The 27,104-nt window shown below is 37.2% G+C and overlaps 1 long non-coding RNA gene across 3 annotated transcripts in view; it reads right to left on the reverse strand.

Moving 5' to 3' along the window:
* Positions 1-27,104, reverse strand: part of LOC107042466 — a 137,271-nt gene that overhangs the window by 59,341 nt on the left and 50,826 nt on the right. The window contains exons 1-2 of one of the 3 annotated variants that reach the window (XR_001461165.1): positions 18,131-18,207; positions 17,675-17,768 (exon numbers count right to left, since the gene is read on the reverse strand). The exons of the other annotated variants lie outside the window; for them this stretch is intronic. This is a non-coding gene — a long non-coding RNA (uncharacterized LOC107042466). Of the gene's footprint in view, positions 1-17,674; positions 17,769-18,130; positions 18,208-27,104 lie in introns of those variants that run through there. 3 annotated transcript variants of the gene reach the window in all.

A 27,104-nucleotide genomic window follows, 5' to 3' on the forward strand; every position in this document is an offset into this window, starting at 1 on the left:
TCCCCTTCCCCTCCCCCTCACCTTCAACGGGCCTTCATGACAAAAAATAGTATGTGTCATACGGACCGTGACGTCGATTTGCGATTCGTGTGAGTTAGCAGCACTCATCGCAAACCTCCGTCTACGGTCCTAATGACAAAATATGCTATTACCTTTCCGTGAATATTGGTCTCAAATAAATTTTTGGTTATTCTGGCCATAACGCAGCACTTCACGGACGCTACGCGTCCCTGAATCCCTGCCGGCAGCCAAAATAGTATATTTCTGTCCCGGTGGGCGCAAAGTTACATTTCCCACCTGCTTCGCGGGAGGGAACTCTGACTTTGCGCCTACGCCGAGACGGAAAATCGCGTTCTAACCACGGGAAGTAAAATAAAGGACCCTCAGCCGCGTGCTTACCAACCTCGCCTTCGGCTCGGCTGGTAATTGCACTGGCGGCTGAGGATCCTTTATTTTCTCTCCCTAGGTTAGAAATATACTATTGCACATGCCTGCAAAGAAAAGTTTGCATTTTGCTTTCTGATGGGCGGGAGAAAAGGAAATACTTTCCGCTCAAGTGTGGAAAATATTTCCTTTCCCAAGGGAAGAAAATACTGACTTTCCGTCCTTGGACCAAAAGTAATCCGTACTTTCCGCCCGAAGGAGCAACTTTCCACCCTAGAGCGGAAAGTACTCTTTCCTCCCGTTTATCAGGGAGTAAAGTACGAACTTTCGGTGTAGGTTTGTGAAAATAATATATTTCGTCCCGGCGCGCGCAAAGTTACATTTCCCTCCCGCTTCGCGGGAGGGAACTCTGACTTTGCGCCTACGCTGAGACGGAAAATCGCATTCTAACCACGGGAAATAAAATAAAGGACCTTCAGCCGCGTGCTTACCAACCTCGCCTTCGGCTCGGCTGGTAATTGCACTGGCGGCTGAGGATCCTTTATTTTCCCTCCCTAGGTTAGAAATATACTATTCTCTACCTAGGGAGGAAAAATAAAGGAGTCGTGCCCTCGTGCAGAATTAGTAAGCACATGGGTAAGGGTCCTTTATTTTACCTACCGTGGTCAGGACGCTATTTTTCGTCACGATGTAGTCACAAAGTCAGATTACCCTCCGGCTTCGCGGGAGGGAAATGTGCACTTTGCGCCCGCCGGGGGGGGGGGGGGATTTCTAGCGTATACGATTGGAGCCCTCATCTTCGGTGCGAGCCGCAAATTCATATTCGCCAAATTTTTTTTTGTACCGCTACTCATGATTCCTCGTCTGGGAATTGGCACTGCGTACTTCCCAATCTCGGAAACTTGAAAATCACTGCATAAAAATCTTATCCCGGGCTGTTGTGATGGGGTTTTTTTACTCGTGCGGTTGGCCATTCCTCGTCTTCGACTCGGACGCCAACGTCACAGGAGTAAAAAACCCTATTGCAACAGTACGAAAAAATACCATTTTCGGCCTTATGACAAAATGTACTTTTTTCAACAACAGATGATGCAATCAACCTCATAATCAAACTCGGTCAAGATGGCATTAGGAAAAATATCTTAAATCACAATTCGATTCATTTAAGCAGTTATTTTTTCAGTTATTGTTGAAAAACGATGGATCACATACGTACGTGTAGAAATGGTCTAAAAATAGTATATTCCATCTCCTGAGTCCAAAATTAGTTGTCCTGACACAAAAAAAAAGGAATTTTCGAATTTGACAAATACAACGCTTCACCTCGAAACCAAAATTTGAAAAAACTCGATAATGTGAAAAATACACTAAATGTAGGTAAATGAATCGCGAAATATTCCCTCAAATATCGAAAATAAAAAGTTCGAGATTAAAATAGTATCCCCTATCTTAACTTGACTTCAGTTTCGATAAGGATTCCCAAGAAACCATAGAAAATTTGCATTATTCAAACCAAGATGACCCGAACGATACCACTTTTACTGACACATGAACTTGAACTTGGAAACCGCCACCGATCTGCATTTGTCGATTTTTTCAATGTAAGTGAGCGGAAAAAAAGAGATATTCAAATGTAACCGCAGAATAAATTTGTTCATTAAACCGCATAACAAAAGTTTGATGATTGTGTACGATGATATCATCTGGTGCATATAAACAGTGAGTAATGTAAGTCGTAAAGGCATTCAACGATGTATTCATGCCTCGAAACTGAGAGGAAAACGGTTCAGAAGCATCTCTGAAATTCCATAATGTATTAGTGGAACTATCTCTGGAGACGACAGACGTTATCACGATAGGAATAATCTGTATTTCGTCTGGAGTGTGTGGTTGGCGTTGAGTGGACGATTTTTGTTTACTCTGTTCATATTTTCAGTGGTGCTATAGAAGTGATACAGAATACGAGTCATAAGACTATTACATGGAATTTTATCGTTTTTTTCAGGTTCTTACTTTCTAAGAACAATTATTTCATGTTCTATAAATATAATGTTTCGTTGTAGAACAGAATACTGAGCTAATTATCTTGAAAGTATTCACGAAATGTTCCAAATTGGTAATTTCCAACAAATATCATGGATTTGTCACTAATGCTACCAAATATCAATACAAAATATTATATTTGAGTATTTACTGCATCCAATGCAACAGAAAACCTGTAGTGTATCCTTCTGGTCATGGAAACTGCAGCGAAAAACAGAAAATTTGAAAATGCTTCTGCAATGCGACGCTTACAGGGTGAACAGACCAATTCCTGGATAGTTAAGGGAAATTCGAGTTTCGTGGTAGGATCTAAAATAAAAGAATCGCCTAAATGAGGATGTGATGGCTTCCATACCTTCAAAAATGTTTTAATTAGTAGAAAAAAATTATTTTCAGCCGAAATAATAAAACACCGAATAATTAAATTGAGAAATAGTTAAATGCAGCTGAAACCCCTAATTTCTGGATGACTGGCCCATATTTTTTTCATTTATTAAATGTCGATCAATAGAAAAAATAATTGATCACATAATTATACACAAGAAATATTAAAAGATGAGATAATCAGTAGTAATATCACGAGACCTCCAAAATTATCGGATATTTCCCGATTGTTTTGTTGCGTAGCAACGAGAGGGAGAAGTTTTGCAGATTAATATCCCGAGCACGTAGCGCCAGGGATTTTTGTGCAAAAGTTATCACGATCGTTGATACACAGGAAAACATGAGGGAAATGCCCGATTAATTTTGGAGGTCGAGTGGTATTCGACGGATTATTTTTGGTAATCGGATCCTTCCCAAACCGACTCATTTTGACTTTCTTCCTGACTTTCTTTCACTCCACAGGATAATATTTGACAGTTATTTGGTTAGAGAAACAATTGCAGAGCTAGAAGGAAATTATCATAAGCTACAGGGAAATTATCAAAAGCTAGGGGGAAATAACCGCTGTAATTTTAATTGGGAAGTATTTCATGTTATTGAATACTGAACTCTGATTGGCCCAGGGTAGGCCAGATCCGATTACTGAAAATAATCAGTACAATCTTCATTTTATTTATGGAATATTCAATGCAAGTTGAAATCGTCCAGAAACTAATCCCCGTTCAGAAATTGCCTTGCTTACCTTAACCGAGTCCTACATTGAGAAACAAAATTACTTCTGCCGAGTAAATTTACTTGCCACAAGTAAATGTACATAAATATTTGGATTTGAAATGTGTGGATTTTCTTGAAGTTGATAAATTTGCTTCGCAAAAGTAATTTTTTTTTCTCAGTGTACTGCCTGAAGGCGGTCGTAGCTACGCAAAGGGAAAAGGACACTTCACGTTGAGCTGTCAGTGTGAACGCATCAAAACATCCAATCCATCTATCTAAAACTTTTTATTTTTACTGTATTTTGGGCATGTTTGCTCCAACTCAAACATTTCATGTGGAATCCATTTTTGTTTTGTCTTCGAAGAAACATGAAAACCGATCGATTTCCTGAGTCAACATAGTCCAGTCACCTCACGAGTAAATCTGGCAGTGTTATGCGGGCCACTGTCGTAAAATTCCCAAGAACGATCGATCCCCGAATAGAAACCCGAAGCCAACGAGGAACTGGTGTTGAGGGTGCTTGAGAGGTTTGTTGTCTGGTCGAGTATACACTGAAACTTTTGTTTCTGTCCCAGCCCTTTTTCTTGGAACACATCCGTGACTTCGGGCCTCTAAACTTTTATGACGTCCATTTATACACATGTATATATAATATGTGAAACTTCTTCTTCATCATGCAGGAAATGTTGGCGATCATCAAGGGTTAAAACATTACCGAAAATAGAACAAACTATGTTGTTGCGTCGAATGTTTTTAGTCATGCAATTACTAGTTGAACACTGGCAGTGGTTCGGAGCTTCATGAGGATGGGGAAATCAATGGTATATGTAATAACTTCTGGTAGCTCAACTGGCAAGAGCAATGAGTTTGTAAAGCGACGGTTGAGTGTTCGATTCCCGTCCGGGTAATCCGTTTCTCTTTAGTAGATTACGCATATTTGCATTTCACAAATTCTTCCCGGCATCATCTGGAGGTATCTAAAATTTTTAATTTTCGACAAAAGGCCCTGCCTTCAGTCACTACTATCCTCAGTTTCTTCGGTCTTTCGTAGATCCAATCTTGTCTGTCGAAATTTCTTTGCTTTCTAAAAGTACGTTTCCGTTAAAAATAAAACAAACTTTGTTGCTGTGTTCAATGTTTTCCCTCGTGTAATTACTAGTTGAACCCTGATGGTGATTGGCAGCTTCATAAGGATGGAGAAATCAATGATAAGTATGATAACTACTGGTAGCTCAATTGAAAAGAGCAAGGGGTTCGTAAACCGAAGGTTGAGAGTTCGATTCCTGCCTGGCCAAGATATTTCTCTTCAATATCAATGAATAACTTGTATATGCTTCAGATATTGCTGAGAGATAGTCTCGAGTATTGGAAATTATTCATTTTTGGCTATTACCTACCGTGAGTCAGTGCTATATTATTTTCTCTCGTATACCCTTTCGGGTTTTTACGATTTGTTCCCATCCCACCCCCCAACCCCCTGTACCGCATTCGCCGAAGGACGAGGGAAAACCTCACTTGAGGGAAAAACCTGCCCAGGTACAGTCGTCCCTTTAACGAGACTCCCGCTCGACAGTGAAACTGTGAGATTAGAGTGTTACAAATTTTGGCTCCCCAGCCGGGTATCGAACCCGGGTCGCTCACGTGCCAATCCCATACTCTAACCACACAGCCACGGCCGTCGGTGTAAGTGCTATATTTTCACTTCGGTCTTTAGTCAATACTGTCAACATATATAGTCGATAGTCGATAATGAAGCTTTTGCTGATATTTATTTTTAGTCAAGCTTGTCCATAAAAATTTCGTGGTTCCTGAAATAGTATATTTCGTCATTAGGCCGCTTCGCTCCGAGTCCGTGAATCTCTGCCTACGGCCGTCATGGCAAAAAATATTGTTCGTCATACGGTTTGTCATACGAATATGATTGCAGCCCTCGCCTTCGGCTCGTGCTGCAAACCTCATATTCGCCAGAAAAGTTTTTTTCGGCCTAATGACGAAATATGCTATTTTGTACCTTCAATACAATCTGTGTAAATTGTGCTTTGTCATGTAGGAAATGTTAACGATCGTTAAATGTTAGGATAACCTTATCGAAAATAGAATGAACTTTGTTGTTGTGTCGAATGTTTTAACTCATGCAATTACTACTAGGTGAAAACTAGTAGTGATTGGGAATTTCATGTAGATGTGGAAATCAATGGTAAATGTGGTAACTGCTGATAGCTTAATTGGTTAGATCAATGAGTTTACACGCCGAATGTTGCCGGTTCGATTCCCGTTCGGGCAATCTGGTTCTTCATTGGATATAATCTGTTTGCATTACATATCTTTTTGAGAAATCATCTCAAGATATTTGAAATCTTCCTACCGATGAAATTCGGCCGACTATCGCAAAAAAAAATTTTTTTTTCTAATCTCAAGGATATTCAAGTAATTCAGGCAATTTTTTTGGGTGAAATTCTCTTCACAGTTTACAGAATAGACCAAGGGTGAATTTTTTGTGCAATATCAGCTTCAGTTTCCAAACATTTTTTCGAGAAAAGGATTTTGGAAAAAATGAAATTTAACACATTGCGTCCATAAGAGTTGTATACTCCCACCTTCAATCCAATAGTTCCATAGTCTTGACCCTAGACTGGTCACCATGCGAGGGAATTGCCGCAACACGTCGTTTTATTCACGTTGCCATCGACTGGTTGACCGGAAAAATTTGAGAAAAATTGAATTCAACAATTGAAGTATCTGGAAAATTCTAGTATTTTTTTTTCAATATTGTATTCTTAATTCTGGGAGAAAAAAAATTATTTCCAACAGGTGAACAATTTTTTCCCGTGTTAAATGAAATTGCCTGTTGCGCGACGTTGCTGGGAACTCGCTAAATGCACCCGGGAAGTGTAGAGTGGATTCGGCAACGCTGGAGCCTAAATAACACGACGGCACCCTCCCGCGAAGGTGACTAAAGTCGCATTTTCCCGTCAGGTGACCAGACTAGGGTTAAAGCATTGTCTCGTGCACATAAGTGTATGACTTTGTCATATACTGAAAACTCAGTTTTTTTGTGACATTGAAAAACATAAATGTCTGGATAGATAATTGCAAACAATCAAACTAATAATTTTTTGATTGATATGACCGCCATATTGCTTCCGAGTGGAAGCTTTGTAACCGATTAAATTTAAGTTTTGGATTTTTTGTGTTGTATCGACCCAGTATAATTGGTATCATTATCGCATCCAAAAAGTTCGGAAATGCAATTTTTAGAGCTCGTCCGTACGTGTGTGTATGTGTGTACGTATGAAACGAAGTTTTTCTTCAATTGTTCGTTAAGATTCGGCAAGATTTTTGAAAATTTTGTTTGAAAAAAAGTTGCCATCTTGAACAAAGTACTTGGATATTCTTAATAGATACAATTAAATTTTTGCTCACATTCATCATCAGTCTTGATTGCCTCCAAATATCCCTCTGCTCCCGGAAAGGTCTCCTCTTCCAAAACTAATGGTTGACATTTTCATGGAGTGATTCTTTTTTTGATAGATAATCAAAAATATGTGGATGTACAAATGAAAATCCATAAAATTTCTTGCCCTCGCGGTGTCTCAAATTGAAAGAACAAGGAGTACTAAAAAACTTATGACGAATGAAATGAGGAGGTTGATCGAGGAGATGCAACTCTCAAGCAATTAAGTGGACCTTGAATGGCCGTTCCGGTATTCGTAAACATCGAATTCTCCGCTTCCCGACTTTTTGCAATGTTTGAGTCAACAAATTTGGTAACCAAGACAAAATACCCACAGCGCTCCAAATTTGATGATAATTGGGGTTATTCTGAAGGATGTGTTGTAAAAAAATTTAATACATTGTGCAGACGACAGTGAACTCTGAGTAATTTGATAAAATACTCCAACTACAGTTAATCGAACCTTTGGAAGTGGGTAATCTATCGAAAACTGCGTTTGATGGAAAGATAGCCTGAATAAGAAACGATTCCGTTGAATCAATAAAACGAACTGAATCAATACTTACGAACTAAGCATTTCTTGTCAATACACTTTTTAAGAATTTTGTTTTTTTTTTGTACATTTCGATTACGACAATTTATATATATACGCACGTAGAATGAAATGTGTCTGTACAACATATATGAATGGTGCATAATTATCTCTGTATCCTATCGTAAAGAGGAGAAAGAAAATCGATCTCAAAATATCTCGAATAAACGGAAGCGTAAGACTGAAACCGAAGCGTCACTACGTGAGAAGATGAAAAGGTGCGGCCCATCTCGTATTATAAAAGTCCAAATCGACTTTTGGCAATGAAAATTTGGTACTCGAAATTAAGATTCCAGAATTAAGGGTCAGAAACTAAGGGCCACAAGGATCACAAGTCGATTTCTCGAGTAAGTTTTCTGACTTCTGAAGAAGTTGGATTTTCCAACTTATTACCCTTGATACTATAGAAACAAAAATCTTATTTCTCTCATTCTTATGGATTTCTCAACTGGTTACTGGACGTTAAGTAGGATGACCTTGATTTTTAGTTATTTCTGTCACTGCAATATTTGGTGACAGATTCTGGAAAATTAGAGATGGGTTTCTCGAAATCGGTAACATTTTCGTGAAATATCACCGAATTAGTGACGAATTGATGACAAAATTACTAATTTCTAAAATTCTGCATTCGTTGATTTTCAAAATCGTCAATCCCTAATTATTTGGGGATAAATTTCTGAAATTCAGAGACATGCACATAATGATTAATGTGGATCTCCGAAAATCAATTATACGGTCCAGGAAATCAGAATTTTTATTTCGTTGTTTGCTATGAATTTTCAGTGATAGATCCTAAATTTTAGCAATTTCTCCCGATTCAGGAATCTCAAACAAATTCCTAAAGATTAGCGGTGGATCCCCGAAAATCACTGATAGAATTATAAATCTTATCCGGATTAGTGACAAAATTATTGAATTCCAAAAGTTCGCCGTTACTGAATTTTACAATCACGAAACCGTAATTATTGGGGATAGATTCTTGAAAATCAGAAACGTGTCCTAAAAAACCAAAACTTGCTTTTCTCTTTGTTTGCTATAAATTTTCAGTGATAGATCCTAAATTTTGGCAATTTCTCCCGATCCAGGAATCCCAAACAAATTTATAAAAATTAGAGGTGGGTCCCTGAAATTCACTGACATTTTCCTGAAAATTAGCAACAATGTTTCTAGAAATTAGTAACAAAATTACAGAATTCCAGCATTTCGCAATTATTCAATTTTACAATCGTGAATTCGTACTTATTCCGGATAAATTTATGACAATAGGAGACGTGTCCCAAAAAAGCAAAATTTAATTCTTTCTTTATTTGCATTTAATTTTCAGTGACAGAATCTTAAATCTTATCAATTTCTTCTGATTCAGGAATCCCAAACACTAAATCCTAAAGAGATTCCTAAACATTATAAGTGGGTTCCCGAAATCACTGTCATTCTCCCGAAAATTAGTAACAATGTCCCTGGAAATTAGTGACAGAACTCCTGAATTCCAGAAGTTCGCACACCTCGAATTGCATAATCGCGAATCCTTAAACTGTAAACTGTCAATTCATACCGACGCTCTCGTGAATTCACAAAAACATTTAAAAAGCACGATTTATCGAAAATAAGAAAGCATTCCAGCCAAAGAATTATCTAGTTCTCCTCCTCTCCCCCGCCTCCATAAACAATAAATAATAACCGCCAACAATGCAACAAAAAAAAATAGATCAGATACACCACAACTTGAACCAAGTAAATTATCGCCTTGATTACACTCTTTCTCTCTTTGTACTGTAGCGTGTGGGGATCTGTACCTCGTGAGTGAAATTAAATGACGGAGGAAATAACAAGAGGGAGAAAGAGAGGGAATTGGATGAATAAAAAAAACCCTCGTCGTCGTGCTATAACGAGAAAAATGGCGGGTCACAGAAAACAGGTAGGGTGATTATTTTGCGTGAATGTACCTCCCGCAGGAGTGGGTGACGGCCTGGCAGCGATAAGGGCGCTAGAACGAAATGGGCATGGGGTGGGGGGGAATGAGGATCGCGTGCGACCCAGTTTTCCCGCGCAATCGTTCCTCCTGGCCAACGACGACAACCCCTCTTTCAGTCTCGCTTTCGTCTGACCGATTCTTTTTTACTTTTTCGAGGCCTGTAAAATCCTCGAGGGATTATCATCAATGGCAGGGCATGGAGAATTTAAACAGCCTCTTCAACATTTTCATTCTCATCATCATGGTGATCCGAGGTGACGTTGCGTGCTGAGGTACTTGTACGTGCTGGACTCGCGAGAAGACATAACCTTCTTATCTTCATCCGGGGGATAACCAAAGTCGAAGTTATAGTTTTAGAATTTGCATTTTGTGTCGGAGTAGGCGGACAATGACACCTATCTCCTTTGTTTAGGAGACTTGGAGATATTTCGCTGGAGATAAGCGACTCGATGACAGCATCAAAAGATTTTTTAAAGTCTCGAGAATCTCTAAGAGAAAAAGCTCACAGCCTCGCAACTACTCATCAGGGAAATAACGTTATAGTCAATTTAATTCGTTGACGGGTCTCTAAATTCCGATTGAGGAAATGTTCAACCACTCGTTGGACTACTGGTCTTCTAGAACTCCTCTTCAATGCAATAATTGAAAGTGTTAGGAATTACTTGACTGGAAATTTTGATAGATCCAAGTCAAGACTGGATCAGGTCAGGCCTGAGAATTGATTAGAAAGTGATATGATAATTGGATCAAGCTCTGATCAGTCATGTAACGCAGTTTTTACTCAAGACTTGATCAAATGTAACGGTTCTGGAGTTGATCAAGCCAAACGTATTCAAACCAAATGACCTGTCCGTCGAGATCAATAATAATTATTAATGATGATTAATTCAAAACAAAAGATAATTCAAATTTTTCGTTGCATATCATCTCTCTTGATGAATCCCTACCGTAATTACCGCTGAAAAAACCTTATGATTCTTGCCGATGATGCTCGGGATCGAACCGGGGACCTTACGATTACCAATCCTATGCACTAACCAGTAGACTATCGCGCTATTATTATTGAGTGGACTGTGTTTTGCCTATCCGATCTGTATCGGGGTATTTGTTGACTTCAAAATTATTCATGATCTCGCGGATTTGCGTGTAGATTCGAACAGAGAAAATTTGTTTAGTTAAAATTTTATCCATTTCATTAACCCCTCATAGACGGGGCCCTTGTGTTTCCAAGCATGGAGTACGCTTGATACAACCAGAATATAATGACTTCTAATACACGAAAAATTATGAAATCAATATTTAATTGAAGTTACAGTATTCCTTTTTTAGTTATTATTTGTTTGGTTGAGTCAAATTCCATAGTTTTGGAAATAATCAATTTCAAACAGTGTCATTCATATTTTTATGGATCGATGCATGGCATCGACCCCCTCGTGAGGGGTTAATGGATAATAGTTTTCTAATAATCATAGTACTAATGAACAGATGGAAACTTGATCAGGTTTTTTCGACTCAAGATAACTTGCTTGTACATTTGATTTTTCTACTATATATATACTCTATATATGTACTCTACTATATATATGGCATCATCCCGAGTGGAAATTTCACTCAGTTACCTTGGATGTACATTAGTTTTAGGTTCAATACTGGTCAGAATTTATTGGTTAGACTTTCGGATCAGGATCTGATGAGATTCTGAATGGAGTATCTGTATCCATTGTGGCGGAGTGAATTGTGATCCTATTCTGATCAGTCAAATCTCGACTAGATCCGTATCGGATCCGGTACTGTTTAGGAAGATCGAATCCTAGAATTTTGACCAGGCATGGACCCAAACAAGCGTTACATTTCCGATGCAAAATTGATCAAAATCAGTTTTTACTGGTCAATCTCTTATTCTATCCTAATTTGAATTTCCACTCGGGATCCCTCCCTCCCCCCGTACATTTAATCAAAGTTGTTTGATAAATAAAGTGAGAATTCATACTAAATTTCCAATTCTCGGAAAACGGTTGTTCAAATAAACATCAGGTGGACCAGAATTGAATGTTATCGTTTTTTTTCTTCAATTGGCCCCGTTCAAATGAAACTTAAGTGCTTCAAATCCGAATCGCATCAAATTGGGTTTCGGCAGTCTGGCCTCAGTCAAATCATGCCTACCTGATTAGAAGTTGATCTGAGCCCACCTCTAGATTTTGGGATCCGATCTGATCAGGATCTTTGATCCTGATCAAAACTTGGTTAGGTTCTAATCAGGCGTCACCTGATCGTACCTACCTGACCAGAACTTGATCTGAACTCGCCTGCAGTTTTTGGGATCCGATCTACTAGATCAAAACTTGGTCATGTTCTCATCAGAAATCACCTGATCGTACTTCCGGTGGACCTGAAGCAATGTCCAGTCGGGTTCATGTTTCTTGAAGTTATAGTTTCAGCATTTGCATTTTCTGTGAGGGTAGGCGGACAATGACACCTATCTTCTTTGTTGAGGAGACTTGAGGATATTTCGCTGGAGATAAGCGATTCGATGACAACATCCGAAGATTGTTCAGACTCCAGAACCTTCTCAGAAATAAGTTCACAGCATCGCAACTACTCATCAGGGAGATAACGTTATAGTCAATTTAATTTGTTGACGGTCTGTAAAGACATGTTGAGGAAGTGTTCAACTGCTCGTTGGACTTCTGGTCTTTTAGTACTCCTCTCCAATCGAATAATTGGAGGTTTCAGGAATTACATGGCGTCTCTCGAACTCCTTCCTGCATCGGAGAAAAAGAACGGAGAAGAAAATAGTTGGGGAATGGCTTGAGGTGTTTGACCCTAATGAAGATCGATATCTTTGAATCCTGCACTATGAACTAATTCTGTCAAAAATCCCATTGCCTCAATCATCTCATAAAATTCGAAGCCCAATTCATAGAATGAAAAAAACTCCTCTCATTCCCGTAATCATTCGTAATCTCTTTCCTGTTCCGTCCATTCTAACTGAGGAAAAAAAATGAAATCGTCGAGATAAGATTAAGATTTTTTTTTCTTCTCGTCCACCTGATTTATACTCCTCCACATTTGGATAGGGGAAATGATTATCAGAAAACTCTTTCATAAGATTACGATTCGATACAGAGGAAAGCCAGCGGGACGAGGAGAAGCGCGGGGAGGTGAGGAAGAAGGCGGGTTATAAGAAGAAATCGAGACGAAAAAAAAACGGGGGAAGAGAAGAGTCGAGAGGAACGATGGAACGGGAATGGGTGGACCAACCGGTCCGCTTCGACTACAGCTTGCATCCCAGTCAACGAACTCACCCGGCTGCGGTAAGCGTGACGCTGACCTCGGAAGGGTAAATGTCCCATCAAAGCAATGCATGCATAAGAATCATAATTTCATCCATTCACTGGAATAAAATAATCATCGAAATGGGATGATGGAAAATGTAACGGTTCAAGAATGATTGCTTTGTGCGATCTATTTTCATCGCTGTTGGTACATCTCGCGGTCGAGTACTCCATTTGCGATCTGTGGGGGGGGGGGGCAATTTGACCNGGGCGGGGGGGGGGGGGGGGGGGGGGGGGGGGGGCAATTTGACCCGAATTGCGTGAGAATTTAACCACAGGAACTTGCGATTGAATTTATGTGAAAGGTGCTGCATCATTTAACGGGGAAATCCGAAATTATGGCGAGTGATAAAAATTGGAAGTATAGATTTTGCTGCACGGAGAGAAATATTCAATAAAAATACGTTTCTTTTCCGTAATTTCGAAGCGAAATGTGGTTGTAGGAAATTTTACGGAACTGTCACGGAATTTTTCCGGAGCGTTCCGTAATTTTTATCTGCTTCTCCTGTAAAAAATTACGATACCGTCACTAAAATTTTCTGAGTCGATTCCGTAATCGGTGAGTGAGTTGTGAGTTCCGTAATTTTTACTGAACATTTCTCTCCGTGTGAGTCAAACATTGAAAAAGATGAAAAAATAATAGTAATAATAGAGTGAGAAAAAAACATTTTCTAATATCTGAAATATATTTACTTGAGACGAGTAATTTTTCTTCAATCGCTTAATTCTCCCAGGCATCGCAGCTCACGTGGCCCAAGAGATGTCCAATGTTTTAAAATATTCTTGTACTCAAGTATGATTTTGTCGCAAATGAACTCACTCAAATCGTGTGGAAGAATCGTCAATTGCTAAGTATTTATTGTTTTCATGATTCTTTTATGCACTTCCAATGTGTCGATATATAATGATTCCTAATAATATAATAATAATGGAGTATAAGAATGTTTTTTTGTACACACTGAGAGAAAAATACAAAGTTTTCAAACAAGTCTTACTTGTGTCAAGAAAATAGTTTTTTGAAAATGATCAAAAAAGATTTTTTTTGTACCAAACATGCAGAGAGTGCGCCGGAATGAAATATTTTTGTCACAAAAATAGATTTAGTTGTTCAAAAAAAATTGCATTCTCTGTACACGCAAGAAATGTCATTTTTAGCACTCCTCCTTCGTTATTCGACACTCCCATACGTATTTTGCTCCCGAAAAATCTTTGTTTTATGCGAAACAAGGGATAGTAGTTTTTCGTTATGGCTGTCTAATAATCACAGACAAGAAACGAATTCTTAAATGAAACAATAATAATGATATGATAACAATCTTGTAATTTGGGGATAAAATATTTGTTGAAAAGGCACCGTTTGGTGTGAATTATCCGCCTCTTGAGCCAAATATTTCGTTGCTGTCGAAAGCAGAACAATTATTCATGTTTGAGACTTTCAAATTCGAACCAAACAAATTTTTTTTTGCAATTTTCAACTAGCGATTTGGTTGGCCCAAACAAAACTTGTTTGCCACCGTGTTTGTTTTTCTCTCAGTGCAGTCTGTAGTGAAATGAGAATTACGGCAAGGATATTCATGAAAATTTCGCATGTCGAAATTTTTAGACATTTCACACGAGAAAATTGATTCACTTCGCTTCAACGCTGATGAGTTGTAATTGGAGATAATATAAAAAGAACAGGAATTGATTCAATAAGAAATTCCATACATTCTAATCAATAAGATTGAATTTACGTGAAAGGTGCCATACATCATTCATCGTGGAAAACCGAAATTTTGGGAGATTATATGGAAATATACGGAGGAATCCATCTTTATTACAGAGTAATAAATATTGGAAATAGAGATTTTGGTGGGTTAAACGTTGGAGAAGATGAAAAAATAATAATAATAGAGAGAGAATTATTGATGAACTGAAGTTACATGAGGATAAGTTTATGTAAAATCTTTTGAATAAAGAAAAATTGAAATCGAAGCAGTAGTTTTTGAGATGGTAAACTCGATTTTATCGATCGGCATCAATAATTGCTTTAGTAATATTATGAGAAGTTGCACCTTACAGTAATTTAGATTTATTTACCGTAATCGAAATTTGAAAAATCATATAATAATTGGTAATTTAATTTCTCAATTATTGGTTGATAAAATAATTCGGAATTTGAAACTTCAAATTGATGACTATTTTTTAAATCAATAAATTGGTGAGTAATATTAACAATTGACTTATTTCAAATTTAACTGTAATTCGAAATTTTGATTATGCCGATGTCTGCTTGATTTTCAGTAGTTCTTCACCCTATATCAGGGAAAAAGTGCGGGACGAATAATGAATTTTGCTCCTTTGGCCCGGGAAAATTTACTGAACGTGAGGGTAATTTATATCGAAACTGTAAAATTTCCCCTGCATTGTAGTAGCGAAGCGGTGAATCGGTTCAAGGCGACTTAGCCCTTAGCTGAATTTTCGAGGAATATCTCTGAATCTAAGAGAGATAACAAAATTTTTGTAATGATCTTTTTTGTAGACCTCACTTCATTCTATAACAAAAAACTATAACAAATTGTGACAAAAATGTTGCTATCTCTCTTACGTTTCGAGATATTCATTGAAAAATGGTCAATAGTCAAAATCGACTTGAACCGCCTTCTCGTTATCTCTTCTCAGCCAAAAAGGGTCAAAACAACGGTATGAATCCAATAATATTTCATTGAAGAAAAAAACAATAAAAATTGTTATCATATGCCAACGTTTCGAACTCTCGAGGAGCTCTTCATCAGGGCAAAAAAAATTTATTTCTGTACGAAAGCCGTAAAAACAAAATTACCAAACGTAAAAGAAATATTGCCATAGCTATTATCAATGTGAATGTAGAAATAGTTATTCAACTAAATATATAATAGAAGAAATATACAGAATTATCTAATGTCCGTACAATGTGAAAGACCAGCAGAGTTTTTCAGAAACAAAAACATTTCTAGAAACAAATGGTGTTGTGGTTCCTCCTTCTCTAACCTATACGTCAAAACCACCAATTAAAACCTTTGTTTTCGACTTAAACCGTTTTGCCGCTTCGCAACAGATTTGATCGAAAATTATCCCAGTGAACGTGAATGATTGCTCGAGTCAGTCATTGCGATGACGAATTCTGTGAGTAATGACGATTTCGAAAAGGGTGAAGTACAGAGTCTGGTTGATACCTGGTGGAATCACTCGTATATACCTGGCAGGGCCGATGTAAATCCGGCACGTATTAAATTAGCTGACCTTATACTCGTCGGTTAACGAACTTGGCCGGGGATGCCACGCGCAGCCGTTTTACCTTCCCCCCTAACTATCACAGTAAAAATACTCCGGAATTCTTATGCATCTCATTCTCATAAATTTTTTGATTCAATTAAAATTTAATAACCGAATAAAAATAATAGCGCATAAACAAAAATAATAATTTGAATCAAGTTGTCGAGGTTTCGTTCTTTCACTACGAAACAAGTCTTTACTTGTCTTAAATTTTTGCACAATCTTACTATACTATAAAGTATGTGCTGTAACTCAACAGCGACCCCCATCCTATTCTGATAGAATCAAGAGGATATTGTTATTAATTTGTTGAGCCATGACTAATTTCATTTTGATGACAATTTTTTGAGTGATCGTTGAAAAATCTATTTTTGGAAAAATATCAAGTTTTTCGAATCTGTATGAAAATTTGAACTTCAATTTATGCCAATGAATAGAGCTTATTAAAGTTTATATTCATGAAAAAACTCATGAAATTCGATTGATGCCTTATTGTACAAATATTTGATAACAACAAGTAATTTCAACAGAAATTTTCAATTTTCTCCTCTGGAAACATTGTTTCAAAAAATTCAAATCATTTCCTACCGAAGTCTTAAAATATTTCGACCCCAGAATTCAAGATTTTTTAAATTTTCGGGTGGTCTGTAATTGAATGAAGTGCGAAATACATGTTCGTTATACATTCCCACCTCCATTGCGACTTTTTCGATAGCAGAAAAATATCTTCATCAGTTATTATTGGCTATTTTATCAGCCTCCACGTTTGTGGGTAATTCCGCCCAGAGTTTGTGGGTAATGCCGTCCAGGGTTTCTATAGGGCTGCTAGACTCTGCAGCTAGAGGGCGGTCGAGTGACAGCTCGATTGTTTGGGATAGTCGGTGGCCACTGGAATATCGGGTAAATTCAGAATAATTCATTATTATTTACGTGAAATCGTTCTCAAAATGGAGCCAAAGAATGGAAACGAAGGATGAAAATAAGAAAAATTATAACAGTTGGTCTGCATTGCTCCAAAAAGTCATCAAAACAAGGGGCGGTATTGGGCAAATGCCGGGCGGTACTACCCTCAATGTTCGATTCCATCGCTCACTGGCCGATGGCAATTGAATTACACAATTAAATATGTTTAATGTTAATAAAACATCTGTCCTCTTCACATCTTCGAGTAAACACCTCGAAGATCCCATTCTAACCGTTTATGACTCCTTGTCCACTGACAATAACAAAGGTTTTTGATAAATACGTCTTTAATTATATCAAGAAACTTCTGACTTGAAAATTTTCAAGAGTAAAATATTTTGCACTAAGAAAATAAAAACTTTCGTCAAGTAATTTTCTAAAAACGAAGACAATTTCTGGATGACAAGAAAGCGATTTCTCAAACTAAGTAAAATTGAATTAATTCATTTAATTATTGTTTAGCCTCAATTCTAAAATATTTCAATGCAAAAACCACTTTAATTGACTTGAGAACTGTTACGTCCAAACACAATACTTACTGATGGTCTCTATTTCGGGTCAAAGCAAAAAATATGCTTTTTACTCCAGGGACCGACACCAAAGTCAAATGTCTTCAAAGTATGCTGATGCCTTCTGTTGATTCAATTTGTTGAGAATAGAACTAGATAGATACTAGGCTGATTCCAATAAATTTCAGGAAAGAAAGTTATTTGCCAATTTATTAATCCAATGTAATTTAAAGAGTCTTTTAACCATATTAATACATCTTTATTCGATGAGTATGTCCTCTAGCTGTAGATCAGTTATGGCAACAACACATTCTCACGTTACATTGGATACGATGTACTGTTATTTCCTTCTATTTTCTTCTTTTATCCAATTTTGATTTAATTTGAGTTTTATAATTTTTAATTGATTTTAATAGAATTTTTGATAATGAGGCTTCTATGGCCATGCAAGCAGTTTTTAAAAGGTTTTTGAATTATTTGACTTACGTTTTTGAGATATAAAGTTGGTTTAGAAAACTGAGATAACGAGAGTCAGTAATTGCTGCTTAAAGAGTACAAGTGGAAGTGAATTGCTGGGCTTCTGCTCTTCTTTTTATAGGCTAGAGACATAGGGCTGTTGCTAGGTGTTCAGATAAGATATAATCATACCTAGACTGGATTTTTCCACGAGTATTAGCATCGTTCTCTAATTTTAGCCAATGGTCAGTGTGTGTCGCGATCGGAAGATGATCACGTGAAACGATCATGAGAGAAAAGAGAAAGAAAAATGTATCATCTCTAGGCGTAGTTTTATGTGATCTACATTGCGCTTGACAACAAGGTGCTTAGATTCTCACCTAAAAATAGACTCGCGCGTGCCTAGAAAACTCGAGAAATATGAATCTGAAGAGAACAATTTTTTTATTCGATTTATCCAATCTAAACATCACAGAACTCGTTTTCTTGATATGAAAAAATTGTCCTCACCTTTCGGACAAGTATAAAATTTCTTGACGTAAGATTTTTTTTCTTAGTGTGAGATATTGTGCGCTTGGTAATTTGGAAGTCACGAATTTCTTTATACAAGTAAAGAAGTACTTCTCAAAAAACACTTATTTTCTCAATGTAGGTGTGAGGCTGGAAAAAAAGACTCATTTCCCTTAGGTGGGCGGTACATACACCAGCTAAAATACGTTGACACCATCTAAAAATCGCATATTCGAAATTTTTCGGTCATATTTAGTTACCCGACTTAAAAAATTGAAAAAAAATTTGAACGATTACAAAGCTTCCATTGGGAAGCAAAAGAAAACAAACAGCGCGACAGAAGCCATTTGACAGATTACATATGACTGCTACTCTCCACGTATTTTTTTTCTCCTATTTTCATTTCTACCAATTTTATTAGTAGTAGGCTTCTAAATGGATCCCAATATATGTTTTCAAAAAATGAAGGCATAAGGATTGCCATTCTTTGAAAATATTTAGGCCAGTCCCACTCATACTTCATGACAAAATATGGTTAGCTATTTATTTATGGAAAAATCATACTTCCCATGATGACTATTCGTGAATCATCTAGTCAGGATAAAGAAATTATTAGAATAAATAAATATAAGTAACAGTAAACAAAGCTTCTATTCAGTGATGCCGCGAGACATTTCATGAGACATCACGAGACGAAACTTTGTAGAGATGATCTCGGTCTCAATGAACATGGAAATCTTTGCTCTCGTCTCAACCTCAAAATACACAAAATCGACTCCTCTCATGATGACTCCGGGTCAATTAATTTCACCTCGGTTTCCAGTCTTTCGCATTTTTTATATGTAGAAAACTGAGATGAAATAAACCGAGACAAAAACCGAAATTTTATATTAAAAAACACGAAAAACTTGAGATCGAGATGAGATAAATTGACTCGGAGTCGATACCGCGTATTTCGAGACTGAGGCGAGAGAAATGATTTCCGTATTCATTGAGAATGAGATCGTCTCTCCAAAATTTTGTCTCGTAAAGTGTCTCACGGCATCACGAATTCCATTCGGAAGCAAAAAATGGAAAAACCGAGAATAATTAATTAAAATCATCACAACAGGTGACTGTGAAATTGAAATGACACAGACACCGTAGGATATTTAAGTCGAGCGATTGGATAAAGACCGGCTACAAATGACGCACCAAGAAGACAAGTTCCGACCATCTCAAGCGGTTGGACTTTCGCACGGACAGCTTATATTGCCGTTGGCCACAAGCGTGTGTATAGCATCTGTGAAATGACTCCCGTGTACCAACCGATTCAACCTGTCAGATGATACCACCACTGGCATAACCAACAGAATGCACAAGTGTTATTCACTGTATATGAAAACATACTGGTATTTTCGGTGTGTAGTTGCTCATTGGAGAGAGCCAAATGCATCTCACGCCTCTCGGAGTATATGCACTCACTTAAGTACGCACTGCACGTCATCATTCATCAAATCCTTTCCTTTCCTTTTTACTGCCCTCTGGGATTACACTTTTTATGAATTTAAATCATACTTCATAAATGCCTTTTTCGTACTTCAGTGCTTCAGTTATTTATTCGTTGGGGACTAGTGAGTCTGACGGATTAAGATGTATTGCGGACTGCCAGTTGTGGCTCGTGGGAATTTTATTGAGATTTTAGTGATATTTAATCATTAATGTATATTTTTGCTTCCGAATGGAAGCTTTATATTTGACGGAGTTTTCAATTTTCTAATTTTAAATGCAAATGGTCTAGAATGTTATGAAACAGGGAGAAATGATGTTTTTAGGGTCATGTCTGTGTGCACTGTTGAAAAATTTTGTCTGAAATTTCCGGTACACATTTTGGAAATTTTTATCGAATTTAATTACCACTGGAATTTTAAAGAATTTTGTCATTGCAAATTCAGAATTTCGTGGAAAAATCAAAGAGAGCTGTCAATTTCAGTTGCATTTTTCCCTGAAAATTAATAGAAAACCAGAAAATTCCGGTAGATATATTGGGGAGGGTAAGGCAAAACGGACCACTGACAGAAAATTGATAATTTTTGTTTTTTTTTTCTTTCCTTCAAATCAGGAATACTGAATGTGTTGAACATATGAACATACGAACACACATTTTTAAAGATATCATTTCTTCACATTTCGTGACATTTCTTGGCATTTTCACCCAAAATTAAGAAATCGAAAAAAGTCACGATTATTAAAGTTTTCATTCTGAAGTAAAAACAAAAATTATCAATTTTATGCCAGTGGTCCGTTTTGCCCTTCAATCCGTTTTATCCGCCTGATCCGTTTTGCCCTACCCTCCCCTTCTTGAATTTTCAGGACAGTAACACTGAATGGAATTTAGTGGGATGAAATCATAAAATTTCTGATTTCACTGAAAATTCAATGTAATTTGGCACTGAATATTCACATTAGATTGGAAATTCAAATAAATCAAGGAATTCTCGTTTTTATGGTGCTTAAAATTTTGGAATTTTACTGAATTTTCGGTGAAACCTGAAATCTCATGATTTTTTTCCCCTAAATCCCATTCAACGTCACTGTCCTGAAAATTAGTAGTCAACTTTCCATAAAATTTAATTTTTTTTTCTAACAATGTGTATGTATGTCACAACTTGGACTTTTGGTGATTAATTTTTATAAAATTCAATATAGATACGGTGAAATTTGTAGATAAAAATCTGAAATTTGGGCTCATTGCAGATATTATTGATGTCAACTTTGGCGCACAGTTTCAGCACGGAGAGAAATGTTCAGTAAAAATTACGGAACTCATAATTCGCTTACTGATTACGGAATCGACTCAGAAAATTTAAGTGACGGTATCGTAATTTTTCACAGGAGATTCAGATAAAAATTACGAAACGTTCTGGAAAATTTCTCTCCGTGAGCCTGACCGGTCCAGTAGTTCCTGTAATATAACTTGTTTAAATTTTGTTTCTCCTCAATATCTCAAAAACTACTGCACCGATTTTAATTTTTCGTTCTTTAAAGTACTCATTTCGATGGCCTCTATCTAGATCAATCGAAATATATACACTTTATGTCCGTCAAACGCCATGTACGAACATTGTGACGAAAAATTATGTTCGTTACTCGGCCGAACAGAACTTTTTGGCCTTGTGACGAATATAGTTATTTCTTCACAATGTCCGTAAATGGCGTTTTGACGGGTACGAATTGTCAATTATTAATATTATTAGCAACAATAACTGTACTCATTAATAAAAAATATGCAATTAGCCAATTGTTTTTATTCATGTTTTTTTCCTGGTTCCGTCACGGAATTGTTGATCATCCTGTTTCTGTAAATGACAGAGAAAAACCCATCAATTCAGTCAGAATTTATTCCTAGAACCTTTCCATTGCCAATATTTTTTTTCTGTCGCATAGAAAAATCAGAATTTGTTTCACTTCAATATTCGTCGGTATGACATAGTAGTTCGTTCGTGCAGCATGATATTATTATATTTTTACATCCACCTTCCGTAATTTTTCACTTTGTTCACCGTCCATTTTTATTTTTATTGTTCTAAAAATTTAATTATAAGTGTCAATAAACTGTGAATGTAAAATATAGTCGAAATGGTAAGTGAAGTGATCTGGTGTTATTTTTTCATCGACTTTTCACATATTGAGTTTCCAACAGTTTGGGTAGAGGAAATCGTTTATCGTTAATCGTTTATAGGCGTCCCATTTTCATCTATCTTTATGCGTCTCCTACTTTTCTCTTCATGCCACCCCCCCCCTCCATGTGTGCGTTACCATGGACAATAGATTTTCATCAACGGATTCAGTTAAAATTGAAGATATTTGAAGATTTTTATTATAATGCACTGTTTTCTTGAAATTCCAGTCGCAGCATCATCTGAATTCGGTTGAATTCAATTTCAAATGAAAGCGGTCTCTAAATTTCTCATTTATCTTGAAAATTCAAGGAAATTGGGTTATTCATGTTAAACACTCTGATAGAAAGGATTAGTTATTGTTTACGAATCGATTTGGTTGGAAACGAGGGTCTATTCGGTCTCACCAAATGGTCATTCGTTAATAGTTAACAAATGCACATTTGAGGAGCCTTGTTTGACTCGATTTTCACTTTTCATGTGAACCATTCTTTAACTATTAACGAATATTCAGTTGGTCAATTCAACTCATATTAAATCAGCCTATCAGTGCAATCATTGATTTTTCAATAAAAGCTTGAATTTTCAAACTCATCGCGAAAATTGAGCATCGCATGCAATTCAATTTTCAATAGATTGAGAATTCAGAAAAGTTGTTGTCTGAGTTTTCAAAATTTTCAGTAGTAATTCCCCAAGAGCTTCAAAATTATCGGGTATTTGCCGATAGCTTGGTTGCAAACAAATCAGGATGTCAAGTTTTGCAGGTTAAAAAATCCCGAGCGCTTGCGCGAGGGATTTTTCCGCAAAACTTGGCACGATGGTTTGTTTGCAGGGGAGCTTGAGGGAAATATCCGATTATTTTTTAATCTCGAGCGGTATTTGTCGGATAATTTTTCCCAATCTTATTTTGACCAAGCAGAGTGCAGTGGACAACATCAAAAAGTGAATTGGGGAAGATTTGAACAAATTATGTTAATAGAATAACCCTATTTCCATAGCCCACGTACGAAATGCCAGTGTTGGAGAAACGGGCCAAGCCTGGCACAAGCCTGGGCTTGCCAAGTCTGGGCGCCCAGGCTGGGACCGAGGTTCGGCCATCCCTGGGAACCAGGGCTTGAGTCTCGGGAGAAGGGCGGGTAAGCGAGCCTTGGTTGACAGATCTGGCCAAGCCTTGACCGGACATTGGCATGCCGGACCCACGTACGAAATGCCAGTGTTGGAGAAACGGGCCAAGCCTGGCACAAGCCTGGGCTTGCCAAGCCTGGGCGCCCAGGCTTGGACCGAGGTTCGGCCATCCCTGGGGACCAGGGCTTGAGTCTCGGGAGAAGGGCAGGTAACCGAGCCTTGGTTGACAGATCTGACCCAGCCTTGGCCGGACACTGGCATGCCGGAGCTCGATAACCAAGCCTCAGCCAGCGGTGGCCCGGAGCTTGGTCATTGGGCTCCAGCCGTTGGTGTAACTGTAAGGGTTAAGTCGTAAGGGTGAGATGATGAGAATGGAATCATAGGGGTGGAATCATAAGGGTAAAATCTGAAGAGTAAAATTGTAAGGGTCAAATCGCAATAATGGAAAGGGGCGAAAAAATCATAAGACTGACATTCTGAGGGTTGAATGGTAAGGGTGGAAACTTGAGGGTAAAATATTAAGGGTGTAATCGTAAAAAAATGGTGACATTGTAGGTGTTGAAGTCACATGTTACTCGCTAATTATTACGAAAAGAAGAAGAATGGTCATTCAACAGTAATCCTAATTGTTATAATTATTATTGTAATTAATAATAATAATTATTATTATTCATTATTGAATTAATTTACCGATTAAACTGTAGTTGAATCACTTAATATTTCTATCAACTGAATGATAAAACATTCAAGTCGAAAAAAACCGAGATGGAATTAATATGGAAGATTTGAAGTAGAGGTTTTACGAATTGCGCGGTAGACTAGTGGTTAGGGCGTCGGATTAGTAGTCGTGAGGTCGTGGGTTCGAGCCCACGTTAGGGGGTAATATTTTAAGTTAACAAAATCGGTTTTTCAGCGATGATTGCGTTAGGGTTTGGTAGGTAGGGCACAATCAATACTAAAAATCATCCTAAAAAATGTTAATTATTTTGTTTTTGTTATTATTGATAATTGCCATGAACAGTTTGGCAGCCAGTACGGCACCAGTCGCATGCCGGTATTGATTTTTTTCCTCGTTGAACCTATTACGAATGCTGATGAGTAATATTGAATTACGTGTATTTCAATCACCCATATTATCATATTCATGTAATTAAGTAATGTTTAATTGAGCCTGGCCAACGACTGGCAATCAACGCTGGGCCGAGATGGGCCCCCAAACCTGGCCCGATGTTATCATTCCAGGTTTCAACCAAGTCTGGCGCGGTCCCGGTTGAGGAACGGGTCCCGAAGTTCGGCAGGCCGGCCACCGGGCTTGGGCCAAGCTCGGCCCATTCGTTTTTTCGTACGTGGGAGACTGTCAAATATAAGATTCTATCTGAAATGAGCCGAAAAAATGAAGAGCAAAATATTCAGGTAAAAAAAATGAAGAACTACTGCGAAATATTCAAAAGTTGGGAGAAAATATCCGAAATAAAATTGTCGGGTAGCCTCAAATACTGCGCTCTGATTGGTCAAAATCCGATTGGGAAAAATAATCAAGGGTTTTCAGAGCCATATAGACCTGAAAATCGAGAATTATTTGAATATTCAAGAAATTAACTGATTCATCAATGAAGAAATATACAGAAATTTCATGTAATTTTATCATTGTTAAAAATTTAAAGCTTCTCCACTTGAAATTTCAAAAGTAATTTTCTAACCGTATGATATCTTTTTCAGGACATTCATGAAAATGCAACCTGAGTTGACACTGAATTTGAACTTTCACGGAAAGAAAGAATGTGGTCCATAAATATTTATTATTCATGCAAAAGTATCAAGAAAATATGCAAATTGTGCGTAACTTAATAAACTAATGCGAAATTTAATGAATAGAAATGTATCTTGAGAACCTCGAGGAAGAAATTTCAGATTTTTCTTTAAAAATACAGAGGTGTGCTGGAACGGTCAATAGTTTCCCCGGTGAAATGAAGGAATTTCACTGTAATATCACATGATTGTGAAATTATTCCAGTTTTTTTGTGCAATTTAGTTGAATGCTTGGAATTTTAAGGCGCGTTTATTACAAATTTTACCAGACACAACACAAATTCACACAAATTCTTGTTCGAATTTTTTAACAATAGATTTTAAAAGTTCTTGAAGTTTGAGATTTCCAGAAAGCATTTCTAAAGAGGGAAGACATAAATTATCGTATTTTTAGTGAAATCATGATATTCTTACTTTTTTGAAGAACTACACATTCATGTCCGTATATCTAGAGTCAGTTATGGATATCCAAGTATCTTTTACGGTTTCGTGTAGACCACACTACAGAGTCAATCATTTTCAATTATCACATTTGGCAATTAAATTGCGTGAAAAAATTGAAAAAAAAATCATAAAAATTCAGTATCATTAAAATCACATTTGCACACAATTATTATTTTTTGTAACATTCATTGTTTATAAATCAATAACTAGCGAACGGGCGCTTCGCTGATTTATACTACTTTATTTTATTTTCTTTCCGTTTCCCTCTTCACAATTAGATTAATTTCATTTAATCCATTATTATTGTTATTATATATATTTTTTTTTTTCATCACAAGTTATAACATTGAATGAGGAGAAATGATGTTAAAGCTCAATAAATAGGATATTTCAGCACGTGTGGGGCAATTTCGTCTTTAACGTGTGTGGGGTTTACAGCATGAGCCGAAGGCGAGTGATGTAACCACACACGTTAAGGACGAAATTTCCCAACAAGTACTGAACAAAATTTTATGTCACGAAGCCTGAAACCGGCTGAATTAGACACGAGACGCGAAGCGTCGAGTGTCTAATCCAGCCGGTTTCAGGTATGAGTGGCATAAAAGTATTCTTTTCAGTAAAATATAATGATAGTTTTTAATAATATTTGCCGTTAGAAGGACGGTGGCGATATACAGTAGTGTATATACACACCTGTAATAATAATAATAATAATGATAATAATAATAATAAAATGTTATAGTTATAAAACTCAAAAATCAATTATTTGAAANGCCACTCATGCCTGAAACCGGCTGGATTACACACTCGACGCTTCGCGTCTCGTGTCTAATTCAGCCGGTTTCAGGCTTCGTGACATAAAATTTTGTTCAGTACTTGTTGGGAAATTTCGTCCTTAACGTGTGTGGTTACATCACTCGCCTTCGGCTCATGCTGTAAACCCCACACACGTTAAAGACGAAATTACCCCACACGTGCTGGAATATACTATTTTTTGAGGATCAAAACAAATACACAAAACAAAAATGATTCGAAATCTTATTCGGGTAATAGAAAAATCTCCCCAAATATTCCTGATTATTTGTCCCAATCGGATTTCAACCAATCAGAGTGCAGTATTTGAGGCTACCCGACAGTTTTATTTCGGATATTTCCTCCTAGCTTTTGAATATTTCGCAGTAGTTCTTCATTTTTCTTACCTGAATTTTTCACAGTAGCGCTTCATTTTTTCGGCTCATTTCAGATAGAATCTTATATTTGACAGTCTATGGAAATCGGATTATTCTATTAACATAAATTTTGTCCTACCTGCCTCAAAAGAGCACTTTTCGAAACGGATTAGGGTGCGTAAAGCGGTTGTTTTCCGCACGGCGTGCGCAAAAGTTCACGAGCATGCGTACAGTGAATTCTCGTGCGTAAAGCGAAGCTTCTTGAACTTTACGCACTCGTGCGCAACA

This window comes from Diachasma alloeum, unplaced genomic scaffold (genome assembly GCF_001412515.2).
Source record: "Diachasma alloeum isolate Michigan unplaced genomic scaffold, Dall2.0 Dall_scaffold_00472, whole genome shotgun sequence".
Lineage (NCBI taxonomy): Eukaryota > Metazoa > Arthropoda > Insecta > Hymenoptera > Braconidae > Diachasma > Diachasma alloeum.